Source organism: Elephas maximus, chromosome 27, assembly GCF_024166365.1.
Source record: "Elephas maximus indicus isolate mEleMax1 chromosome 27, mEleMax1 primary haplotype, whole genome shotgun sequence".
Lineage (NCBI taxonomy): Eukaryota > Metazoa > Chordata > Mammalia > Proboscidea > Elephantidae > Elephas > Elephas maximus.
In genome coordinates this window covers 431,411-453,047 of record NC_064845.1, presented here as the reverse complement: position 1 = coordinate 453,047, position 21,637 = coordinate 431,411, and the positions used below count along the sequence as shown (strand labels likewise).

Genomic DNA, 21,637 nt, shown 5'->3' with positions numbered 1-21,637 from the left:
CTCTAAAGGCAGTTCCAAACTATGGACTTGAGTATTATATTATAAAATATACAATATGCCGTATTGTTATAATGCTGATATTCCTGTTCTAATTTAGAGTGGAGAAATTTATTCACTCATTTACTCACTCAAATGCTTTTTATTTTGAAATAATTATAGATTCACAACAAATTGCAAAGAAATGTACAGCAAGGTTCCATGTGCCCTTCACTTAATCTCCCCCAGTGTTAACATCTTGTGTAACTATAGGACAATATCAAAACCAGGAAATTGACTCGGGTACAATCCAGTTTATTCAGTTCTCAACAGTTATCCCTGCCCTCATCAGTGTGTGTGTATGTAGTTTTCTATAATTTTATTATATGTGTACCTTTATTTAACTACCACCACAATCAAGACACAAAACTGTACCATCACCACAAGGCTTCCTCAGGCTGCCCTTTTATAACCACACCTACTGCCTCCTTCCTTTGCCACCCCCCTGCCCCTGCCTGTCCCTAGTCCCTGGGAACTGATCTCTTCTCCATCTCTGTAAGTTTGCTATCTCAAGAATGTCATGTACCCCAGACACTATGGCCTCAGTCACCCTGCTAACTCAGAACTGCAACCACTCCTGAAGTCTACCTTTCAGCCAAGGCCTAGACAAGTCTATAAAACAAACAATAAAACACGTGAGAAATGTGCTTCTTAGTTCAGTCAAGTACACAAGACCAAATGGGCAACACCTGCCCAAAAGCAAAGACAAGAAGGCAGGAAGGGACAGCAAACCTGGACGAATGGACACAGGGAACCGGGCTGGAAAGGAGGAGAGTGCCGACACATTGTGGGAATTGCAACCAATGTCACAAAACAATTAGTGTAAAATTTTTGAATGCAAAACTAATTTGCACTGTAAACTTTCTCTGAAACCACAATAAAATAATAAAAAAAGAATGTCATATAAATGTGATCATAGAGTATGTAACGTTATGAAATTTTTTTTCCACTCAGCACGATGCCCTTAAATTCCATTAAGCTGTTGCATATATTGATAATTTATTCCTTTCTACCTCCAGTAGTATTCCACAGTGTGGATATTCCTTATTTTGTTTAACTACTCACCCGTTGAAGGATGTAGTTCCCAGTTTCTGCCTGTTACGAATAAAGCTCCTATGAAAATGCCTGTAAAAGTTTGTTCATGAATCTGAGTTTTCATTTATCCAGGATAAATGCCCCAGAGCTCATTCGCTGGGTCACATGATAAATCTAAGCTTAGTTCTAAGAGAAGCTGCCCAGCGATTTTCCAGAGCAGCCGGGCCATTTCGCGTTCCCACTAGCGATGTAGGAGACGCCACTCTCTCTGCCTCCTCACCAGCGTTTGGAGTTGTCGCTATTGTTTATTGTAACCATTCTGACAGACATGCAGTGGTATCTCATTATGGTAGCGGCACAGTGGTTAAGAGCTCGACTGCTAACCAAAAGGTCAGCAGTTCGAATCCACCAGCCACTCCTCGGAAACCCTATGGGGCAGTCTATTCTGTCCTACAGGGTCGCTATGGGTCAGAATCGACTCGACAATAACAGGTTTGGCTTTGGTTTCTAATGGCTTACAATGTTGCATTTTGTCATATGCTTATTTGCCAGGTGTATATATTCTTTGGTGAAATATCTCATGTTTTTTTTCCATTTTCTAATTGAACTTTTTTTTTTTTATTGACAAATACCACGAGTTCTTTATATATTTGATATACAAGTCATTTGTTGGATATGTGATTTTAAAATATTTTCTCTCAGTGTATAATTTGTCTTTTCTTCCCTTTAACGGGGTCTTTTGAAAGCAATTTTGATCAGGTCCGATGTATCAATTTTTCCTTTCACTCATTTTTATTCAACAAATAATTATTGAATATCTACAACTATCAAGAAAATGTTCTAGGCACCCTGTAGGAATCAAAGACGTGACATGGCCTCAGCTTCAAGGACCGTGCTGCTCAGCAGTGGGGATTAGAAATGCACCCAGGTAGCTGATGTTACATAGCAAGGACTGAGGGGCTTGGAAGAGGCAGAGATACATTTCTTTGAAAGTCAGATGTCACTTTGGCTGATGGGGAATAATGAATGAAGGTTTTATTTCATCACTTCTATGCCACAGCATGGCACAAAACTTCCTGTATAAACTCATCTGTTCCAGGTAAAAATTATCATTTTTAGGTAACTATCACGTAATAAACCTCATTATGTGCCAAGCGTGTTCGCGTACATCATATGAATTAACAACAACCCCACAAGGAGGTGGAGAATATTGCACGTTACACTACATTTTATGTTTAGGCAGTAAGACACAGAGAAGGTAAGTAACTTACCCAAGGTCACACAGCCAGGAACTGATGAGCCCAAACTGGCACCCAAGTCTTGCGATTAATGTTATTTTAATTCTACCCAGAGTCTTTCCCAGATATGTCCTTTTCCTGCCGGTACAAGCTCATCAATCTTCTGGCTAAGAAACGGACCGTCTGATCTGCATTTTAAAAGAGGTGATACATTTCCTTGTGCCCACAAGTCAAAGGCCCTCTCTTGATAAAGAATCCATTAAAACTCTCACCGTGGTCAAGATCATGCAGAAAATGGAAAAGCTACTGCTGCCTGTGAGTCATGAGGGGCAAGGACGGGAGGAACATTGCTGGAATTCAGCTAAGTTTTTAGGGTGGGATGGTCAAGGATGTGGCGTTTTAGGTCATCTACTTGCCGGCTCAGTTACCCAAACCATCTTCAGATGTCAAACTTTTCATGGGGAATGTTAAAAAAATCATTAATTGCTCTGGTTGAAGAACTGAAGATGTACCTAAAGGACTAGAGACGGAGAAAAAAAAACAAACCCAGATGCCATCAAGTCAGTTCTGACTCATGGCAGCCCTATGTGTGCAGAGTAGAACTGTGTTCCGTAGCGTGTTTGAGGCTGACCTTTCAGAAGTAGATCAGTGCGTCTTATTTCCAAGGTGCCTTTGGCTAGTAGTTGAGTACTCAGCCGTTTGTGCCACCCAGGTACTCAAATAAGGAGAGTGGGCACTTTTTCCTTCACATACCTATTTCCATCTGTAGTTCTTCCTGTTTTATTTGGACCTTGCCCAAATTTTATTCTTTATTTATTTTTGTTTGAAAATGTTTACAACTTTTACGAGTTGTTAGGCTCTTGATTCTGAAGACTCTGTAAAGAGGGGGAGTTACACGCTAAGTCAGCATCTGCAAACACATTGCATAAAGTCAAAAAGCCTTTGATCTCAGCCCTGATTATTGTCAGGATGCAGCCACTGTCAGCCACGTGTGGAAAGTAGCCCTTTTGCATTCTACCTTCAAACCTTCCCTCTGTTGGCCTTGGAGTCAGCTGCAGAAGCTGAGATCTTCACAAGGTCTGGACATAACCGGCCACATGGTTACTTGTGGCTTATTGCTGAACAGTCAGGAGGAATGCCTAGGAGAGAGTCCACGAACCACCGTAAATATTTCAGCTGATTTACTCCAACCACTGTGTCCGTCCCATCGTTGTTGGTCATCCACAAACCCAGGCTTGATCGTAAGACCACCCCTTCCCTAGATTGTCCAAGGGGCGGACTCATGATTGGAGCAGGGCAAGTGAGTTTTCTTGGGGGGGCTTAGCGTGCACTCCGTGAAAGAGAAGACTCGCATCTTTCTTGGAGCCTGACTATTAAGGAGAAGACAATCTTGGAACTGCCAGGTGCCACCATGTGAAGCCAGACAGACTAACAATGAAGATGACAGGTGAAAGCAGAGATGTGAGAGACAGAGAAAGAAGCCCTAGTTCTACTTCCACGGACATCACTTTGTCCCTAAAATCCAGGTGTGCCTGAAGTTAAACCTGCACCTAGACTTTAAGTGAGTCTACACATTTATTTTTATGCCTAAGTCCATTGAGTATTTGAGCTGGGTTTCTTCCACTTGCAACTAAAAACGTCCTTGGGGCTGGTTAATAAATTATATCCTATTGAATGGAATACCATACAACTATAAAAAAAGAGAGAAAATACAAAGACATAACTAAAGAAAAAAAGAAACTTCCTTTGTAATGATAGACAATGACTTCGTGATATATTCTTTAGGGAAAAGACCACTCAGCTTACGTTATTATTATTTACACTTGTTGACTAGAATAATACAAAGTAATGTACATCATTTAACGTAAGTTTATTTTGTCTGTCCAGGTGGATTACAAAAACCCGAATCCTCTCATTCTGTTTTCTTCTCTCTGCCATAGCAGTCAACGTGCCCTCGGTACCGGTTCTTGACTGGACACTGCTCCCGGGGTAAAAACCTCTTTAATTTCAAACATATATTTTCATGAAACATTTCACTGGCAGGTCTTATGTTCTCCACTAAGAATGTATTGGCCTGACAAAAGTGAACAAAAAACAGGCAACAGATATGAACATACAGTTAAGATAAAAAGGAAATTCCCATGGCTTTTAAGCATATATGAAAATGTTCTACCTTGCTTTTAGTAAGATAAATGCAGGTTAAACTACTGAGACCATTTTCCACCTATCAGGTTGGCGACGATCGGAAAGTCTGATAACATACTGAGTTAGGGAAGGCATCATTAGGGTTCTACTGGAAAAACAGAAGCCAGTTTGATTATTTAAAATTGAGGCAATGTAAAATATGGAATTGTGGCACAGATGATGCTGAGAGGCTCCCAGAAGACAGTGAGCCCACTGGAAGTTAGCAGCTGTGGGAGATGGCTCTCTCACCTCTCCTCTGGAGGGACAAAGGACAGAGGTGGTATTGCCAGAGCCCAGGGAGCTGGTGGGCCTGTCCTACAGGACTTGGAGCCAGCAGAGAGGAGCAACTGCTGCCCTAGACATCCCCGCTGAATAGGCAGAAGGGGTAGAGGGTGAAATACCCTGGCTTCGCCCTTCCTCCCACCCTTTATATGCTTCCTCCCATTGGACAGAAGCAAAAGAAGCCAGCACAGAGGGGAGCCTGAAAGCAGCCTGTAGGTATCAGTCCTGCCACAAAGCAGGGCAGGAAGGGCTAGGAATGGACCTGAGGGGAAGTGGGTTCAGAACCACCAGAGGGTGGGTGTGTGTGTGTGTACAGGCAATCTCATACCTGCCGAGTTGACAGCTCTGTAAAGGGCATTTTGACAGTATCCAAATTATAAATGCACAGAGCCTTTGACTCCACAGCTCCAATTCTAGGAGTACTCCCATTGGTAGAAAGCCAGAGAAAGAGAGAGACACCCTCAATGACGTGGATGGACACAAGGGCCTCAACAACGGACTCAAACATACAGATCTTGAAGATGGGTCACCGCAGGACTGAAAAAAGATGGGTCACCGCAGGACTGAAAAAAGATGGGTCACCGCAGGACTAGCAATGGCTTATTCTGATAAACATGAGTCACCATGAGACGGAGCTGACCCGATGGCAACTAACAACAATAATGTGCGTAGTTATATAAGGACAAAATTACTCATTACAGCACTGTTATTAACAGTGGCAGACTGCAGACAATTTAAGTGACCATCACTGGGGCCTCTTACGTAAACTACGACATATCCCATTTAATGGAATACCACACAGGTGTAAGAGAGCACGAAACTTTAACTACGTGGAATGATTCCATATGATCCAGGTGCAGACCATTGTGCATAGCTTTTATAACAACTGCGACCATTTTGTGTAAGGAAAGGTAAAAAAATAAGAACATATGTAGACACATGTGTTTTCTCCTATATGGTAGATTTTCTGTGTATATTTTGACAGCACTGGTTGCCTCCAGGGAGAGGAACTGAGGGCTGGGAGGCAGGAGGGAGTGTTTTTAACTGCCTACTCATTTGCACTTTTTAGGTTTTGCACCAGGAGAATGCCAATGCTCAACCTGCCAGCCAGAGAAAGTACTCCTAGGGTTTTAGAAACCACCAGAGTAGCTCCACAAAGGCTTTATTCTGATGGAGTGACCACCACCCTGCAGCTAAAATGGGCAATGGGTTGGCACAGCTAAGTTGCTGGGACCGAGGCAGCCCGTTTCAGGAGGGCGGCTGCTAATTCCCGGCCCCGTGCCCGATGGAGGCGAGCGCGCGACGGAGCAAGCCCTGACCTGGAGCGAAACCTCTGAACCCTGTCATCCTTCCAGGACCTGGACTTCCTGGCGTGAATCCGTGTGCGTTCCTCACTTGCGGCAACCTTTGGGCGTCCACTGACAGCGAGGGCTCCCTAACCCGGCGGTGCGCGGCGGTGGGGTCTTTGGGAGACTTGGTGCTCGTTGGCCTGGGACAGCTCCCTGCGCCCAGGGCGAGCCCAGTCCACGTATGTTGAGTGAGCGTCTGTAGCACAGCTAATTCCCGGGAGAATTAAAGGAGTCTAGGTCAGAGGAGAGGTCAGCACGGTCACTTTCAACACCCAGGAACTGTGAAGTGTGCAAGAGCTGTCGGCTGAGAAGCGCAGCGTCAGTCTTGGCGAGGCTCCGACTGGCGAGCGCCCACACGACCGCGCCGGAGGTGGTGTTCGCAGAGCCTGGCCAGCCCGGGGTTCGGGTGACCCCTCGTTCCGGGTCAGGCCCGGGGCGGGCCCCGGGGCCCAGGAAAAACCGGGCTGCAAAACTGGAAACGCCCCGAAGTCGCGCCCGGGGCTCCCCGCTGCAGCCCCAACCCAGTGCGCAGTGCGCGGCAGGGGCGCGGGGCCCTCCTCCTCCCCGTGCTGTCCACCCCTCCCGGTGCCTGCCGCCCGGGGAGCCCGGGCCCAGTCCGCCGGGTAGACACCTGCCGCCCGGGGAGCCCGAGCCAGGCCCAGCCCAGCCCAGCCCGCGCCCAGCCCGCGCCCAGCCCGCCCAGCAGCCGCCCCGGCCCCGGCGCAGGCGCGAGCGAGCACCGCCCCACCCGCTGGGCGCTCGGCGCGCGCCCCCGCCCCGGCGAGCCTCTGATGATTGGCCGCCGGCCGGGCCCGCAGGTGGCGGCGGCGGCTGCGGCCAGGCCGGGCCTGGCTGCCTGCGGCGCGGGCGCCTCCCTGACAGCCGCTGCGGTCGCCGCGCTCGGCCTCCGCCGGGCTCCCCCTGCGGCTGCGGTTCTGGCGGCCGAGCCCCCGCCGCCCTGCAGCCCAGCTCGGGCGCGACTGACCGGCGCCTCCTGACCCAGGCGTCGCGCTGCGGCGTCCGAGGCGCGGGGTCCTGAGCCCGGCCTCCACCGATGACCCCGGCGCGGACCTGCTGCAGCCCGGCCACTCCGCGCGAGGACCCGCCTCCGCGCTCGGCCGGCTCTGCGCCAGCCTCCCCTCCACGCTGCCGCAGCCTCGGGGTGGGTGTGTGGAGGTGTCGCTCACGTCCCCCTGCGCCCCGGGGCGCGTCCTGAGCCAGGTCCCCGGGCACGGCCGGCGCCCTCTGCGGAGGGCGTGGGGGGACTGGACCTTGCCCGGTCGTCCTAGAGTCGGAACCGCCCCCTTCTCCTGCTGCCGGGGCTGCAGCCCGTCTCTGCTTTTCCCCCGCGTTTTGGGGTCCCTGCTGGCCACGTAGCGGTTGCGCTGCGGTTCACCGCGCACCTGCGACGCCGCGGACGCATCTCCCGGCGCTCGGAGCATCGGTAAGCGTCGCAGCAGCCCGGCGCGGCGGGCTTGACTCTGTCGGTCTCCAAAATTTCTGTAAAATGGGCTAATCAGGGGCTCGGTCAAGGTCAAGGCCGGCATGCTGACTTAGAGCCCAGGTGGGTCGCATCTGGCCCCGGCTGCCTGGGGCGGGGCGCGCTGTTGGGGCCCTCTCAGCTGTATTCCCCGTCTCCTCCTCATACCCCCTGTCCCCCAAAGCCAGTCCCAAGGGATCGTGGAAAGGTTTGGGGGTGACCGCGGGGGACCTTCGGAGGGAGCGCGGAACGCAGCGGCTGGCCCCGCGGTTCCGTGGTGGGAACCCTTGGACCTGAGGGGCGCCTCCTTCTCTGAATTTACTAACGTCTTGGCAGGGTCAGGAAACCCTGGTGGCCTGGTGGTTAAGTGCCACGGCAGCTAACCAAAGGGTCGGCAGCTCGAATCCGCCAGGCGCTCCTTGGAAACTCTATGGGGCAGTTCTGCTCTGACCTGTAGGGTCGCTATGAGTCGGAATCGACTCCGCGGCGGTGGGTTTGGTTTGGTTGGCAGGGTCGGGGAATTTGCTAGGTTCCTGCTCTGAACCCCCCTCGCGCCCCCCAGATAAGCCCTGTTCCCGAGGGTAAGTACCGGGGAGACTCTGCGTGTGGACACCGGTTAGGGCTGGGAACGTCCTAAGAAAAGCGGGTCCCGTGTAGGGTTGGCTGCCATCCGCTCCTAGAAAATACCTTGAGTTCTGACCTCCCCCGCCCCCGCGTCTGGGTTGTTGATTTGCTTCACACTTTTCCGGGGAAGGGTGGGGTCCGGCTCCAGGGTGTGTAAACACCACCAGATGTGAGCCGTGTACTCCAGACCCTTGGGTCCTTGGAGGCGGCTTCCGCGGGCCTGTGGCTTCCGTGGGCGGCTCCTGGAGCGCTGGGCCGCGGAGAGGGTCGCGCCTTCTTGCTGCCATGATTGCCCTGCGCCTCCGCCTCGGTCCCCTGGCTGGACTCCGAGACTCAGCGGTGAGACGACTGCTCCGTCTTGTGACTCTGGCAAGCGTCTTCGAGCCTCAACTTTTTCGCTTGTAAAATGGGATAATCCCTGCTTTACAGTCGTCCCACAGCAGTTGGGGTTCAGAGGGCTTTATGTTTGGAAGTAGAAGGAGGGTGATCCAAGAGGATTGGAGCTGTGGTTGGAGATGGACATGATTTAATGAATTTTAGAGCAGCATCCGAGACCTAAAATCCTTCTTTCTGGAGAATTTTAGTTTGCTAAAACTTTGAAAATACTTCTTTCCATTTTCCTGTTGGTGTTCCTTTTGTGGCCATGGGCAGCTACAAGCCTTTTAATTACCTCTCCCATCCATTTGTGGGCATCTCTGTGGGGCTGGGGGTGTCCTGGTGGAGACAGTGTGTGTCTCTTTGTGATAGCATACTCTCTGTGGTCTGGGTTTTGTGTGTGTGGTGAGCGAAAGGGTGTTGTCTGGCTCTAGAGTCAGCTCACTTTTGAGAGAGCAAGGTGTTAGCCACATTCCGTAACTTAAGCCAGCAGTCCTAGAGGCTGCGTTCTGCCCAGAAGAGAGCTCACCTTGACCTTGGCCTTTGGAGCCCTTGATTCACACGGGCAGAAAGTGCCCGGCAGAGACTGGGCATTCCCTCTTTTTGCATTTCTGGTCACTCTCGTGTTTGCACAGCCTCTTGTCTCAGCAAGTTTAGGAGGAACGACTGGTCACACTCTGGTGAATTTAACATTTTATATGTTATTATGTAATATAACCATGGAAAACTTCAGGTCTAAAGTGTACCTTCAATGGAATTTCAAGACTTGAACATATCTGTGTAACCAGTGCCCAGAACAAAACCTGGGTTATACCAGCCTCCTCATACATGCTTAGTTTTGTCAGGCGAGTTTTTAAATGTACTGATACTGTTTGGAAACCCTGGTTGCTCAGTGGTTAAGAGCCGTGGCTGCTAACCAGAAGGTCGGTAGTTGGAATCCACCAGGAACTCCTTGGAAACTATGGAGAAGTTCTACTCTGTCCTGTAGGGTCACTATCAGTTGAAATTGACTTGACTGCAATGGGTTTCTTTTTTTTGTTGTTTGTTTATTCTACCTTTTTAGTTTCTAAGCTAAAACGAGCCTTCTTGATGATTTCTGACCTCCTTTTTTTTAATGAGGGGCTCTGGTGGCACAGTGGTTAAGCCCTACGGTTGCTAGCTGAAAGGTCAGCAGTTCAAATCTACCAGCTGATCCTTGGAAACTCTATGGGGCGGTTCTCCTCTGTCCTGTAGGGTCACTATGGGTCGGAATTGACTCGATGGCAATTTTTTTTTTTTTTTTAACGAATGCAAACCAGGGGTAGTTATACCCGGCCAGTCCAGAAAGCTATGAGAAGGAATTTGGCCGGAAGTCCTGGGTGGAGAATGAGCTGGCTGACCCCACCACACGCTGACGGTCAGTTCTCTGGCCGTGTGACAAGCCCAACCCCAGGAATTACAGAGCTGACGTTGGGTTATTCCCCAAAGGGCTTTATCATAGTGTGAATTTGAATAAAGCAAATCTGAAATAGTATGATATTTAAATATGAATGAAGGAAAAATATGAGTGAAATCTCATTTGAAGCATAAAAATTGAGATATTTTGAATTCCTCAAAGTTAAAAATTAGTAGAGTCACAGAATTTCAAAGCTTTTGGCTGATTTATTTTTTTTGTGTTGTTGCCACATGGTGGTGCCACATTTGCTGAAGAACAGACATAACCACTGTCCTCTCCCAAACCCTCAGGAAGGAATTCTAGAAATAAAATTCAGCAGTTCAGCGTCTCCAGAAGTGATTTCCACTCATCTCTGGCTCTTGCTCCCTGGATAGAACTTTATCTCAGCTCTTTAGAAAGGCTGCTTGTGGCTCGGAACCATATATGTGTGTTTGGGGAGGGGGCCACAGATGGCTCCTCCTTAGCAATATGGAGCTGTGGTATGTCCTTGGGATTTCAAAGAGGGTCACCGAGAAGTTTACTTAGGTGTTAATAGTTAGGTGTTAATGGTCTTTTTGGCCTCACCTTGGAGTCCCTGGTGGCGTAGTGATTAAGCCCTACAGCTGTTAACCAAATGGTTGGCAGTTTGAATCAGGCGCGGTGGAAACTGTATGGGGCAGTTCTACTTTGTCCTACATTGTCGCTGTGAGTCCGAATTGACTTGGCAGCAACAGTGTTGTTTTTTTTTTTGGTAGAGTTCCAGGGTTTGCCAATGGTTAACATGCTTGGCTGCTAACCAGAAGATTGGTGGTCCAGGTCCACCCAGAGGCTGCAGAGAAGATCTACTTGTGAAAAAATCAGCCACTGAAAACCTTATAGAACTGAGTTTCCTACTCTGACACGCATGGGGTTTCCATGAGTCGGGGTAGATTCAATGGCAGCTGATAGTGGTCGTAGCTTCATCTCACCCCAGAATCCCCCCAAAGGTGTGAAGAGAAAGTTGCCTTCCTGAGGCAGGTAGGTTCTTTCACAGAGCACTGTCCATGGCAGAGGATAGATAGGCCTGGGTCTAGCCAACCTGGAAGACATGTCCCATGCATCCTGCGGGGTGGAGGCCAGTGACAAGGGGAAGCCACAGGGAGACGGATGTAGGATCCAGCTGTAGAGAGGGCTGAGCGGGCCATCAGAGGTGCTGCTTAGAAGATTGTGTCCTGGCTGACTGCCGTGCTTACGATGGCTCAGCGTGTTGTGTTTGCCATGTGTTTGCCGCGTGCTGGACTGTGTGTATACCAATTAAATCTCTGCGGCAGGAGGGCGTGGCTCTCCCATTTTATAGGTGAGGGAGCTGGACCTTTAAAATGAGGCAGATTGCTCTCTGATGTAGCTGTACCAGCTTACCGTTCCTCTGGCAGTTTGTGGGAAGTCCTTGTGTCTCCGTATCTTTGTGCCTGGTATTAATTAGATGTTTTAATTTTAATTAAAAAAAATTTGGTTTATTTGATTGTCATGAATGCATTTCATTGCTCTTTTACTTTGCATTTCCCCGAGACATTATATTTTTAATATATTTTGGTGATTCAGTTTTCTTTCCTGTCAATTGACATTTTTTACTCGAAGTTTTAGTTTTCATATTTAGGTCTTTAAATCCATCTGGAATTCATATTTCTGTATTGCGTGAGGCAGGAATCTAATCGTTTTCCATATAGAAAACCATTTATCCCATCATTTAATAAGTAGTTTATCGTTTTCTCATTTATTTTGGTGCCGTCCCTGTCGTATACCAGATTATGTTATAGTTTCTTGATCTTTGTTCTGTTCTTTCATCTCCTTGTGATTCATGAGCTAATACCATTTCATTTAATTATTAAAGCTTTATAATAAATCTTCCCTTCCTTTTTCTTCACTGTTATTTTGGCTCTTCTTGACACTTTAGGCTTCGATATGAATTTTAGGATTTATCCATTCCCATAGGAAGTCCTCTTATAATGTACGTGGAATCCATAAATGAATTTGGGGAGACTTTTCATCTCTGTACTGTCATCTCATCCATGGACATGGTCTATCTTTATTAAATCTACTTTTAGATCATTCTATAAAGTTTTATAATGTTCTCCATAAAGGTCTGGCACTTCTATTAGGTACTGTACAGGTTTTTGTTTTTGTTGCTATTATTATTTTATAATTTATTTTTTGTTGAGAATATACACAGCAGAACATATACCAATTCAGCAATTTCTGTATGTACAATTCAGTGACATTGATACATTTTTCAGATTATTCAACCATTCTCACCCTCCTTTTTGCTATTTTTTAAATATTCTAACAGTTTTATTGTGATATAATTAACATACAATTCAACTGTTGAGAGTGTACAACTCAGTGTTTTTAAATAAATTCACGGGGTGATAACAGTCAACAAAATTTAATTTTGAAATATTTTTGTCCCTCCTCAACCCCCCCGCCCCAGAAAACCTCATACCTGTTAGCAGTCACTCCCATTCTGACCTCTACCCCCACCACTAGGCAACTGCCAACCTGCTTTCTGTCCCTGTCAGTTTGCCCATTCTGGACATTTCGTATAAATGGAATCATACAATAATACACTGTGTGGTCTTTCACTAAGCATGTTTTCAAGATTAATCAATGTTATAGCCTGTATCATTACGTCTACCCTTTTCATTGGTTTATCCCATTGTATGGACATACCAATTTTATTTACCCATTCATGAGTTGCTTACAGTTTTAATTGCTCTTGTGAATGGGATCTATTTTTCTCCATTTACTTTTTTTTTAATTGGTTGTTACCAGTGTATATTATGGGACTGTTTTTTGTATGATAACTTTCTGTACTAGCATCTTTGTTGGTTTGTAGGCTGTCTGTGTATTCTGTAGAAAGCTGTATCTACCACAGATAACGATTTTCTTCTTTTGTTTTAAAATTATTCATGTCATTTTCTTGCCGTATTGTACTTGTCAGGTCACTATGAGTTGGAATCAGCTTGGCGGCAGTGGGTTTGGTTTTTGTTTTGGTAGACCTTGCAGTATCGTGTTGAGTAATAATGGCTGTAGTGGACCTTTCAGTCTGGTGTCTGATACTGCGTCTAAAGTCTTCACGAGGGTTATGATGGTTGCTTTAGGTTTGAGGTAGATCTCTTTTAATATGTTGAGTAATTTTGTATTTCCAATTTTCTAATAGTTTGTTTTTTAAATTATATATATATATAACCCAGCGCTGTCGAGTCGTCAAACCCATTGCCGTCAAGTCAATTCCAACTCATAGAGACTCTATAGGACAGAGTAGAACTGCCCCATGGGGCTTCCAAGGAACAGCTGGTGGATTTGAACTGCCAACCTTTTGGTTAGTAGCCATAGCTCTTAAACACTAAGCCACCAGGGTTTGCTTTTAAATTATGCTTGTGTTAAATTTTATCAAATTCCTTTTCTATGTCTCCTTTAATCTATTAAAGCTGAACTATCATTAGATATAATATGAATCCACTTTGAGATTTCCTTTCAAAGTTTGTATTATTGGAACATTCTACATATATTTCCAAGTATAAAATTTTAATATTTGCTTTTTCAAATTATACTGACACCCCTTTCCCTCCATACTCTCCCTTTTCAGAGAGGTATTTTCCCTTCTTTGCCTACTTGAGGATCAATGACTTGAAGAAAGTTTAAACTCGTTGGAGAGTTTACAAGGGTTAATACATGAAAAGGACTCTAAACAGTGCCTGGCCCATACTTGTTAGCTATTATAATTATACAGTGCAGTTAGTAATCAGTTATCAAAGGGTGTTGATTTGGAGTCAGAAAGATGGGCTTCACTGGGTGCAGGACTGTCCAAATGGGGTCATAGAGGGTGTCCCATGGAGGATGTGGAACTTGAGCTGATCTGTGAAGTTAGATTTGATCTAATTTAGTTTTAATTATAGAGCTACACACAAATATAAAGACTGTAGACAAATATAAGGAAGAAAATAAAAATCACCTGTATTTTCGCCACTCAGACACTTTTGTGTACTTTTTTCCCAGAGTCATTAGCTATTATGTACATATATACATAGCTTTTGAGATACTCATTCCATGAGTCCCACTAGTTATGTGTCTTCAGAGGGAATACTAGGTATCCTCACATGAATATCTGTCCCCATTCTGATGTCTCAACCTAATGGGTGTCTGTCCACCGAAGCATCATTTTCTTTATGGATCACTTGCTGCCCGGTTATAGGATTTTATTGGACATGATAGTGCAAACCCATCGCAGAGCAGGATTGCTAATCTTGCACAAGGACAGAGGACCTCATGACATTGATGGAACAGGGTTGGCAGCCTGCAGAAAACACACGGTGACTGTCGAACAAGCGGGTTCCTTGCAGCCTTAGACCGAGTAACGACTGAAGAAGAAAGACGATAGCTGGGTGACGTCGCTGTGTTACTCCAGGAGAACGGGTTGGCAATCAGGGAGAGGCTCTTGTGATGCCCACCCTCAAATAATTTTACGCAAAATGATGCTCTTCTTGACCTTGTCAAAAATTTCAAGCGCTCATTGATGGCTATTTTGTGCTCATCTCTAACTTTGCTGGGAAAATTGTGCCCCAAATGTGAAAGCTTAATTCACTCTGAGATATCTCTGTCCAGTAGAAATATAAGGCCAGGCATTGTACATGTAATTTAAAACCTTCTAGCAGGCACATTAAAAAAGTAAAAAGTAAGCGATATTAATTTTAATAATATATCTTATTTAATCCCATATATTTTCAACATACAGTCAATATAAAGATTATATTATTTCTGTGTTCAATTATAGTTCTGTGTTCAATTTCATAGACAAAAGTAAAAAAAACGCAGAAGCTTGTGTTCTACTTTGTTTTTCCTTACTGGTCAGGCAGAACATATCTTCGTATTCATTGGCTCTTTACAGCCAGACTTCACCAGGAGGTGTCCACAGGGGTTGTTTCTATTTTACTTCTCAGCTGCTTTTTGAATTTATTACTCAGTATTTTTGAGAGAACTGTCAGGTCGGTTTATACGGAGCATTTCATTCTTTTGAACTGCTGAATACCATTCCACCAGATACAAATGCCACATTTTATTATCTGTTCCTCTGTACGGACTTTAAATGGTTTCTATGTATTTTTTGGTTTTTAGATGCGTGCAGTAAACATCCTTGAAATGTATGTATGTACATGTACAGGAAATTCTTGAAGATACACACCTAGAAGTGAAACCACTGGGTCATATTTTATACACACTTAACGTTTTTGACACCTGGCGCCAAATTATTCAAGTGGCTGTACTAGTTTAAGCTCCCACAGCAGTGTATGAGAGTAGTGTCTGTCACATTAAGGAAATACTAATAGCACATAAAACCAAAAACAAAAAATCCGTTGCCATCGAGCTGATTCCAACTTATAGCGACCCGAAAGGACAGAGCAGAACTGCCCCATAGGATTTCCGAGGAGCAGCTGGTGGATTTGAACTGCTAACCTTTTGGTTAGCAGCCAAGCTCTTAACCACCATACCACCAGGGCTCCAGTAATGGCATATAACGGATGACAAAGGTGTTAAAGGAAAAAAATATACATTTATATATGCTAGTATGCATATAAACCAAAAACGAAACTCAGTGCCGTCAAGTTGATTCCGACTCATAGCGACCCTATAGGACAGTAGAACTGCCCCATAGGGTTTCCAAGGAGCGCCTAGTGGATTCGAACTGCCGACCCTTTGGTTAGCAGCCGTAGCACTTAACCGCTACGCCACCAGGGTTTCCAGGATGCGTATAAACACTCTAAAATTCATTTAGAAAGCTCAGAGGTTTTGACCTTTTCCTTTGGATCTTGAGTACTATAAATATTTACACATAAATATAAATAATAAACATTACTGAAATACATACCTAGCTTGGAACAGTTGGTAAGTGTTTAGCTATTCAGGGGTGCCTTCAGCGGTGAAGCATTTGACCACTAACTGAAAGGTTGGTGCTGAAAGTCCACCCAGAGGTGCCTCAGAATGAAGGCCTGGGGATCTATTGTGTAACAATCAGCCACTGAAAGCCCGTTAGGACACAGTTCTGCTGTGACACGTGGGGCCACCATGACTTGGATTGGCTTGATGGCAGAAGGTTTGGGTTTCTTTGTTTTATTTTAATCAGGGCAGACTGAGAAGAGAACAGACTGTGCCCGTTAAGTTGAACCAAGAAAGCACCTCTGCCCAGCTCTGTGCCTCTCTGTCCCAGAGCGTGGGATTCCCTACTGGAGAATTATTCTTTTCCTCGTCTCCTCTTTTAAAATTTAGGAGACCTTGGTTGGAGTGACTCTGATGGAGCCGTGTGTCTTTAACACCCTAGTGTGAATGAGTTTATGTGATCAACCGCTGGTGACAGGACAGGGCAGCGTGAAGCCGCCAGAAAGCCCCTGAAGAGAAGGCTGAGAGATAGACTTGGTTAGGGGATGGTCTAGATGCCCTGAGAATCAATCCTAAAAGAGCTTTTTGAAACCGAGTGTCTAAATGTTTTTTGAAAGTTATTTCAGTTTTTTTTTTTAATTTAAACCATGTGTGATTTTCCTCCATTACCTCCTATAGGTAATTATGAGTTCCCTTTTTTGTGTGTATTTGTATATCATTAGCTGGGGCAAGAAGACGCGATAGAAAGTCATTTTGTGGCTGTGACTTGCAGTGTAATCCCACTGACACGACAGGTGTGCGATCTGCAGCTGGGACACACGATTTAATCCGACTGAGCAGACACTTGGGAAAAGAACGAAAGAGGACGTGCGTCTTCTAAAGCACACACATACAAGATATAGATGCAAATAGTTGCAATGATAATAAAAAAATAATTTCTTAAAATAATCGTGTGACACTGACTTGTGGGGCTCAGAAAACTATCTCATAGTCTCTGGCTCCCGTTTTTGCTGTGAGACTTACCTACCTCAGAGTACGCTGGGTCATTTTCTAGGCTTGGAAATCTGGATGTTTGTGTCCTGTTGCAGTCACCGGGGAAGAAGAAATCCCAAGTCTCTCCGCACTGTGTGTTTTTCTGAAGATAACCCAATCTGTGGAAGCAGTGCTCCGGAAAGTCACCGTCTGACGCTTCGCTGTGCTTTATCTTTGTAGCCCCAGGCTCAGAAAATATGGCAGGCGCTGCTTCTGTTTTTGTTATATAAAAGTTGTTTTATTGTTTTGGTTTTTTAAAACAGTTTATTAATCATTAGGTACTTCAACTTGCTGGAATGGCACGTGAGCAGAATATTTTAGATTAATCTCCTTTTATGGCTAACTAGAAGAAAAACCAGAAGCGCTATTTTAGTTGAACCCTTGTGTAAAGTCTTTTAGAAATCTGCCAGTCTGTTTTCAGCTGTGTGGTCCAGTAAAGGTCAAGTGCCTGTGCCAGGACTGCAGATCTTGTGACCTGGTGGCTGAATGCTGCTGAGATCCCCTGCGAGACGTTTGTGGTCCCAGGTCTGCGTTCTTCCTCCCACGGGTTCCGGATACCTGATGCCTGCTTTTCCACTGCCACCGTGAGCCACTTTTTGTCTACGTTCCTGTGTCCTCAGGCTGCTGCTGTTGGTGGACGACCATGTAACAGATGTTTACCCGTTCTCTTTATAAATGGTTCAAAAGCAGAAAGGAGAATGAGAAGCTAAAAACCAAACCATTTTTGGCAAATGTGGGAAATGGTTAAAAATGCTTTCAAAAAAAAAAAAATGGAAGGGCTTTCTGAAGAAGTGAGATCAAGTGGATGTGTGTGGGGGGAGGCACAGAGACTACTTCTCAAAGGCAAGCACTCTCCTTGGGGTGCAAAACCAAGTCCCTTCCAGGTCACAGCAAGATAAGAAAGCCTGCAGAGACACCACGCACTTTCACCCCAGTCAAGTGCCTTCTCTCTTTTTCTACTGATTAATCTCACCAGGGTTGTTATGGGTTCTTTTTAGGCCTTCCAGAGTACCAACTTTTGGTTTTATCTTCTCTGTTGTATCACCCTTTTTTATTTATTATTTATTTTTATTATTGTACTATAAATGAAGGTTTATAGAACAAACTGGCATCTCCATGAGCAGTTAGTACACATATTGTTTTGTGATATTGGTTACCAACCTCACAACGTGCCAATGCTCTCCCTTCTTGACCTTAGGTTCCCTCTTACCAGTTTTCCTGTCCCCTCCTGCCTTCCATTCCTTGCCCCTGGGCTGGTATGCCCCTTTAGTCTTGGTTTGTCTTTGGGCTTCTCTGATTGTTGACTGAAGGGTGAACCTCAGGAATGACTTCATTACTGAGCTGAAAAGGTATCCAGGGGCCATACTCTGAGGGTTTCTCCAGTCTCTATCAGGCCAGCAAGTCTGATCTTTTTTTCGTGAGTTAGAATTTTGTTCTACATTTTTCTCTAGCTGTCTGGACCCTGTATTGTGATCCCCGTCAGAGCAGTCAGTGGTGGTAGCCGGGCACCATCTCATTGTACTGGATTTGGTCTGGTGGAGGCTGTGGTAGTTGTGGTCCATTAGTCCCTTGGACAAACCTTCTCCTTGTGTCTTTAGTTTTCTTCTTTCTCCCTTGCCCCCACAGGGGTAAGACCAGTAGAGTATCTTAGATGGCTGCTCACAAGCTTTTAAGACCCCAGGCACTACTCACCAAAGTAGGATGTAGAACATTTTCTGTATAAACTACATTACGCCACTTGAGCTAGATGTTCCCTGAGACTACGGTCCCCACAGCCCTCAGCCCAGTAATTCGGATGTGTCTGTGGAGCTACCCCAACCTTGCCTTGTACAAGTTGTGCTGGCTTCCCCAGTATGGTGTACTGTCTTCCATCCCCATGCCCCCTTGTAGCCATCAAAGATTGTTTCTTTTCGTGTGTAAACCTTTTCATGAATTTTTGTAATAGCGGTCTCATACAATATTTGTCCTTTTGTGATCGACTTGTTTTACTCAGCATAATGCCTTCCAGATTCATCCATGTTGTGAGATGCTTCCAAGATTCGTTCTTTTTTTGTTTTATTAATCTCTGTTCTCATTTTTATTTCCCTTCTTCAGCATTTTCTTTGGCTTTATTCTTTCTAATCTCTTAAATGATGAATTCATTAACTTGCAGCTTTTCATCTTTTCTGTATATGCATAAAATGAATAGCATTGGAACATGGTCCGATACAGTGCTTGGATGATGAGGCCTGAGGTTGGCAGACAAAATACGACTGGGGAAGAGCTGTCTTCTCAAAATAGAGTCGACCTTAATGGTGTGGATGGAGTGAAGCTTTCAGGACCTTCATTTGCTGAGGTGGCATGACTCAAAATGAGAAGAAATAGCTGCAGAAAACCATTAATAATCGGAATGTGGAATGTACGAAGTATGAGTCTAGGAAAGTTGGAAGTTGTCAAAAATGAAAAGGAAGGAATGAAGATCGATATCCTAGGCATTAGTGAGCTGAACTGGACTGGTATTGGCCATTTTGAATCAGACAATCATATGATCTACTATGCCAGGAATGACAGCATGAGGAGGAATGGTGTCACATTCATTGTCAAAAAGAACACTTCAAGATCTATCCTGAAGTACAACACTGACAGTGATAGGATAATATCCATACGCCTACAAGGAAGACAAGTTAATATGACTATTATTCAAATTAACACACCAACTACTAGGGCTAAAGATGAAGAAATTGAAGATTTTTACCAGCTTGCAGTCTGAAAGTGCTCAAACATGCAATCAAGATGCATTTGAATGAGAAAGTTGGAAACAAAAAGAAGAATCAGTAGTTGGGAAATATAGCCTTGGTGGTAGAAACGATGCTGGAGATCGCATGATAGAACTTTACAAGACCAGTGACTTCTTCACTACGAATACCTTTTTTCAATAACATAAATGGTGACTGTACATGTGGACCTCACCAGATGGAATACACAGGAATCAAATTGACTACATCTATGGAAAGAGACAATGGAGAAGCTCAATATCATCAGTCAGAACAAGGACAGGAGCTGACTGCGGAACACACCATCAGCTGCTCATATGGAAGTTCAGGTCGAAGCTGAAGAAAACTAAAACAACTCCATGAGAGCCAAAGAATGACCTTGAGTATATTCCACCTGAATTTAGAGACCATCTCAGGAGTAGATTTGACACATTGAACACTAATGATCGAAGACCAGACAAGTTGTGGAATGACATCAAGGATGTCATACATGAAGAAAGCAAAAGGTCATTAAAAGAACAGGAAAGAAAGAAAAGACCAAAATTGATGTCAGAAGAGTATCTGAAACTTGTTCTTGAACATAGCATAGCTAAAGCAAAAGGAAGAGGTGATGAAGTAAAAGAGTCGAACAGAAGATCTCAAAGGGCGGCTTGAGAAGACAAAGTATGATGAAATATGCAAAGACCTGGAGTTAGAAAACCAAAAAGGAAGAACATGCCTGGCATTTCTTAAGCTGAAAGAACTGAAGAAAAAAGTTAAGCCTAAAATTGCAATGTTGAAGGATTCTATGGGCAAAATATTGACTGATGCAGGAACCATCAAAAGAAGATGGGAGGAATACTTAGAGTAATTGTACCGAAAAGAATAGGTTGACGTTAAACCATTTCAGGAGGTAGCATATGATCAAGAATCCATGATACTGAAGGAAGAAGTCCAAGCTGCACTGAAGGCTTTGGCAAAAAACAAGGCTCTAGGAATTGACGGAACACCAGTTGACATATTTCAACAAAGGGATGCTGTGCTGCAGGCGCTCAATCGTCTATGCCAAAATTTTGGAAGACAGCTACCTGGCCAACTGACTGGATAGATCCATATTTGTGGCCATTCCAAAGAAAGGTCCAAGAGAATGCAGAAATTATTGAACAGTATCAGTAATATCACATGCAAGTAAAATTCTGCTGAAGATAATTAAAAAACTGTTGCGGCAGTACGTTGACAGGGAACTGCCAGAAATTCAAGCCAGGTTTAAAAGAGGATGTGGAATGAAGGATATCATTGCTGATATCAGATGGATTTTAGCTGAATGCAGAGAACACCAGAAAGATGTTTGCCTGTGATTTATTGACTATGCGAAGACATTCAACTACGTGGATCATAACAAATTATGGATAACATTGTGAAGAATGAGAATTCCAGGCACTTAATTGTGATCATGAGGAATACGTACATAGACCAAGAGGCAGTTGTTTGAATAGAACAGGGGATTCTGCGTGGTTTAAAATCAGGAAGGGTGTACATCAGGGTTGTATCCTTTCACTGTACCTATTCAGTTTGTATGCTGAGCAAATAATCCAAGAAGCCGGACTGTATGAAGGAGAATGGGGTATCAGAATTGGAGGAATACTCACTAACAACCTGCGATATGCAGATGGTATAACACTGCTTGCTGAAAGTGAAGAGGTCTTGAAGAATTTACTGATGAAGCTCCAAGACTACACCCTTCAGTATGGATTACACCTCAATGTAAAGAAAACAAAAATCCTCACACCTGGACCCATAAGGAACCTCGTGGTAAACGGAGAAAATTTTGAAGTTGTCAAGGATTTCATATTACTTGGATCCACAACCAATGCTCATGAAAGCAGCTGTCAGGAAGTCAAAGGACATATTGCACTGGGCAGATCTGCTGCAAAAGAGCTCTTTAA

At 44.8% G+C, this 21,637-nt stretch overlaps 1 protein-coding gene across 10 annotated transcripts in view; it reads left to right on the top strand.

Moving 5' to 3' along the window:
* The first annotated feature begins 6,956 nt into the window (after positions 1-6,956).
* MYRIP (myosin VIIA and Rab interacting protein) overlaps positions 6,957-21,637 on the top strand; it is a 372,549-nt gene continuing 357,868 nt past the window's right edge. For 7 of the 10 annotated variants that reach the window (XM_049870921.1, XM_049870920.1, XM_049870918.1 and 4 more), the window contains exon 1: positions 7,481-7,568. The gene's annotated coding sequence lies outside the window, so the exon portion shown is untranslated. The other 3 variants (XM_049870912.1, XM_049870914.1, XM_049870913.1) reach the window with 2 other exon arrangements.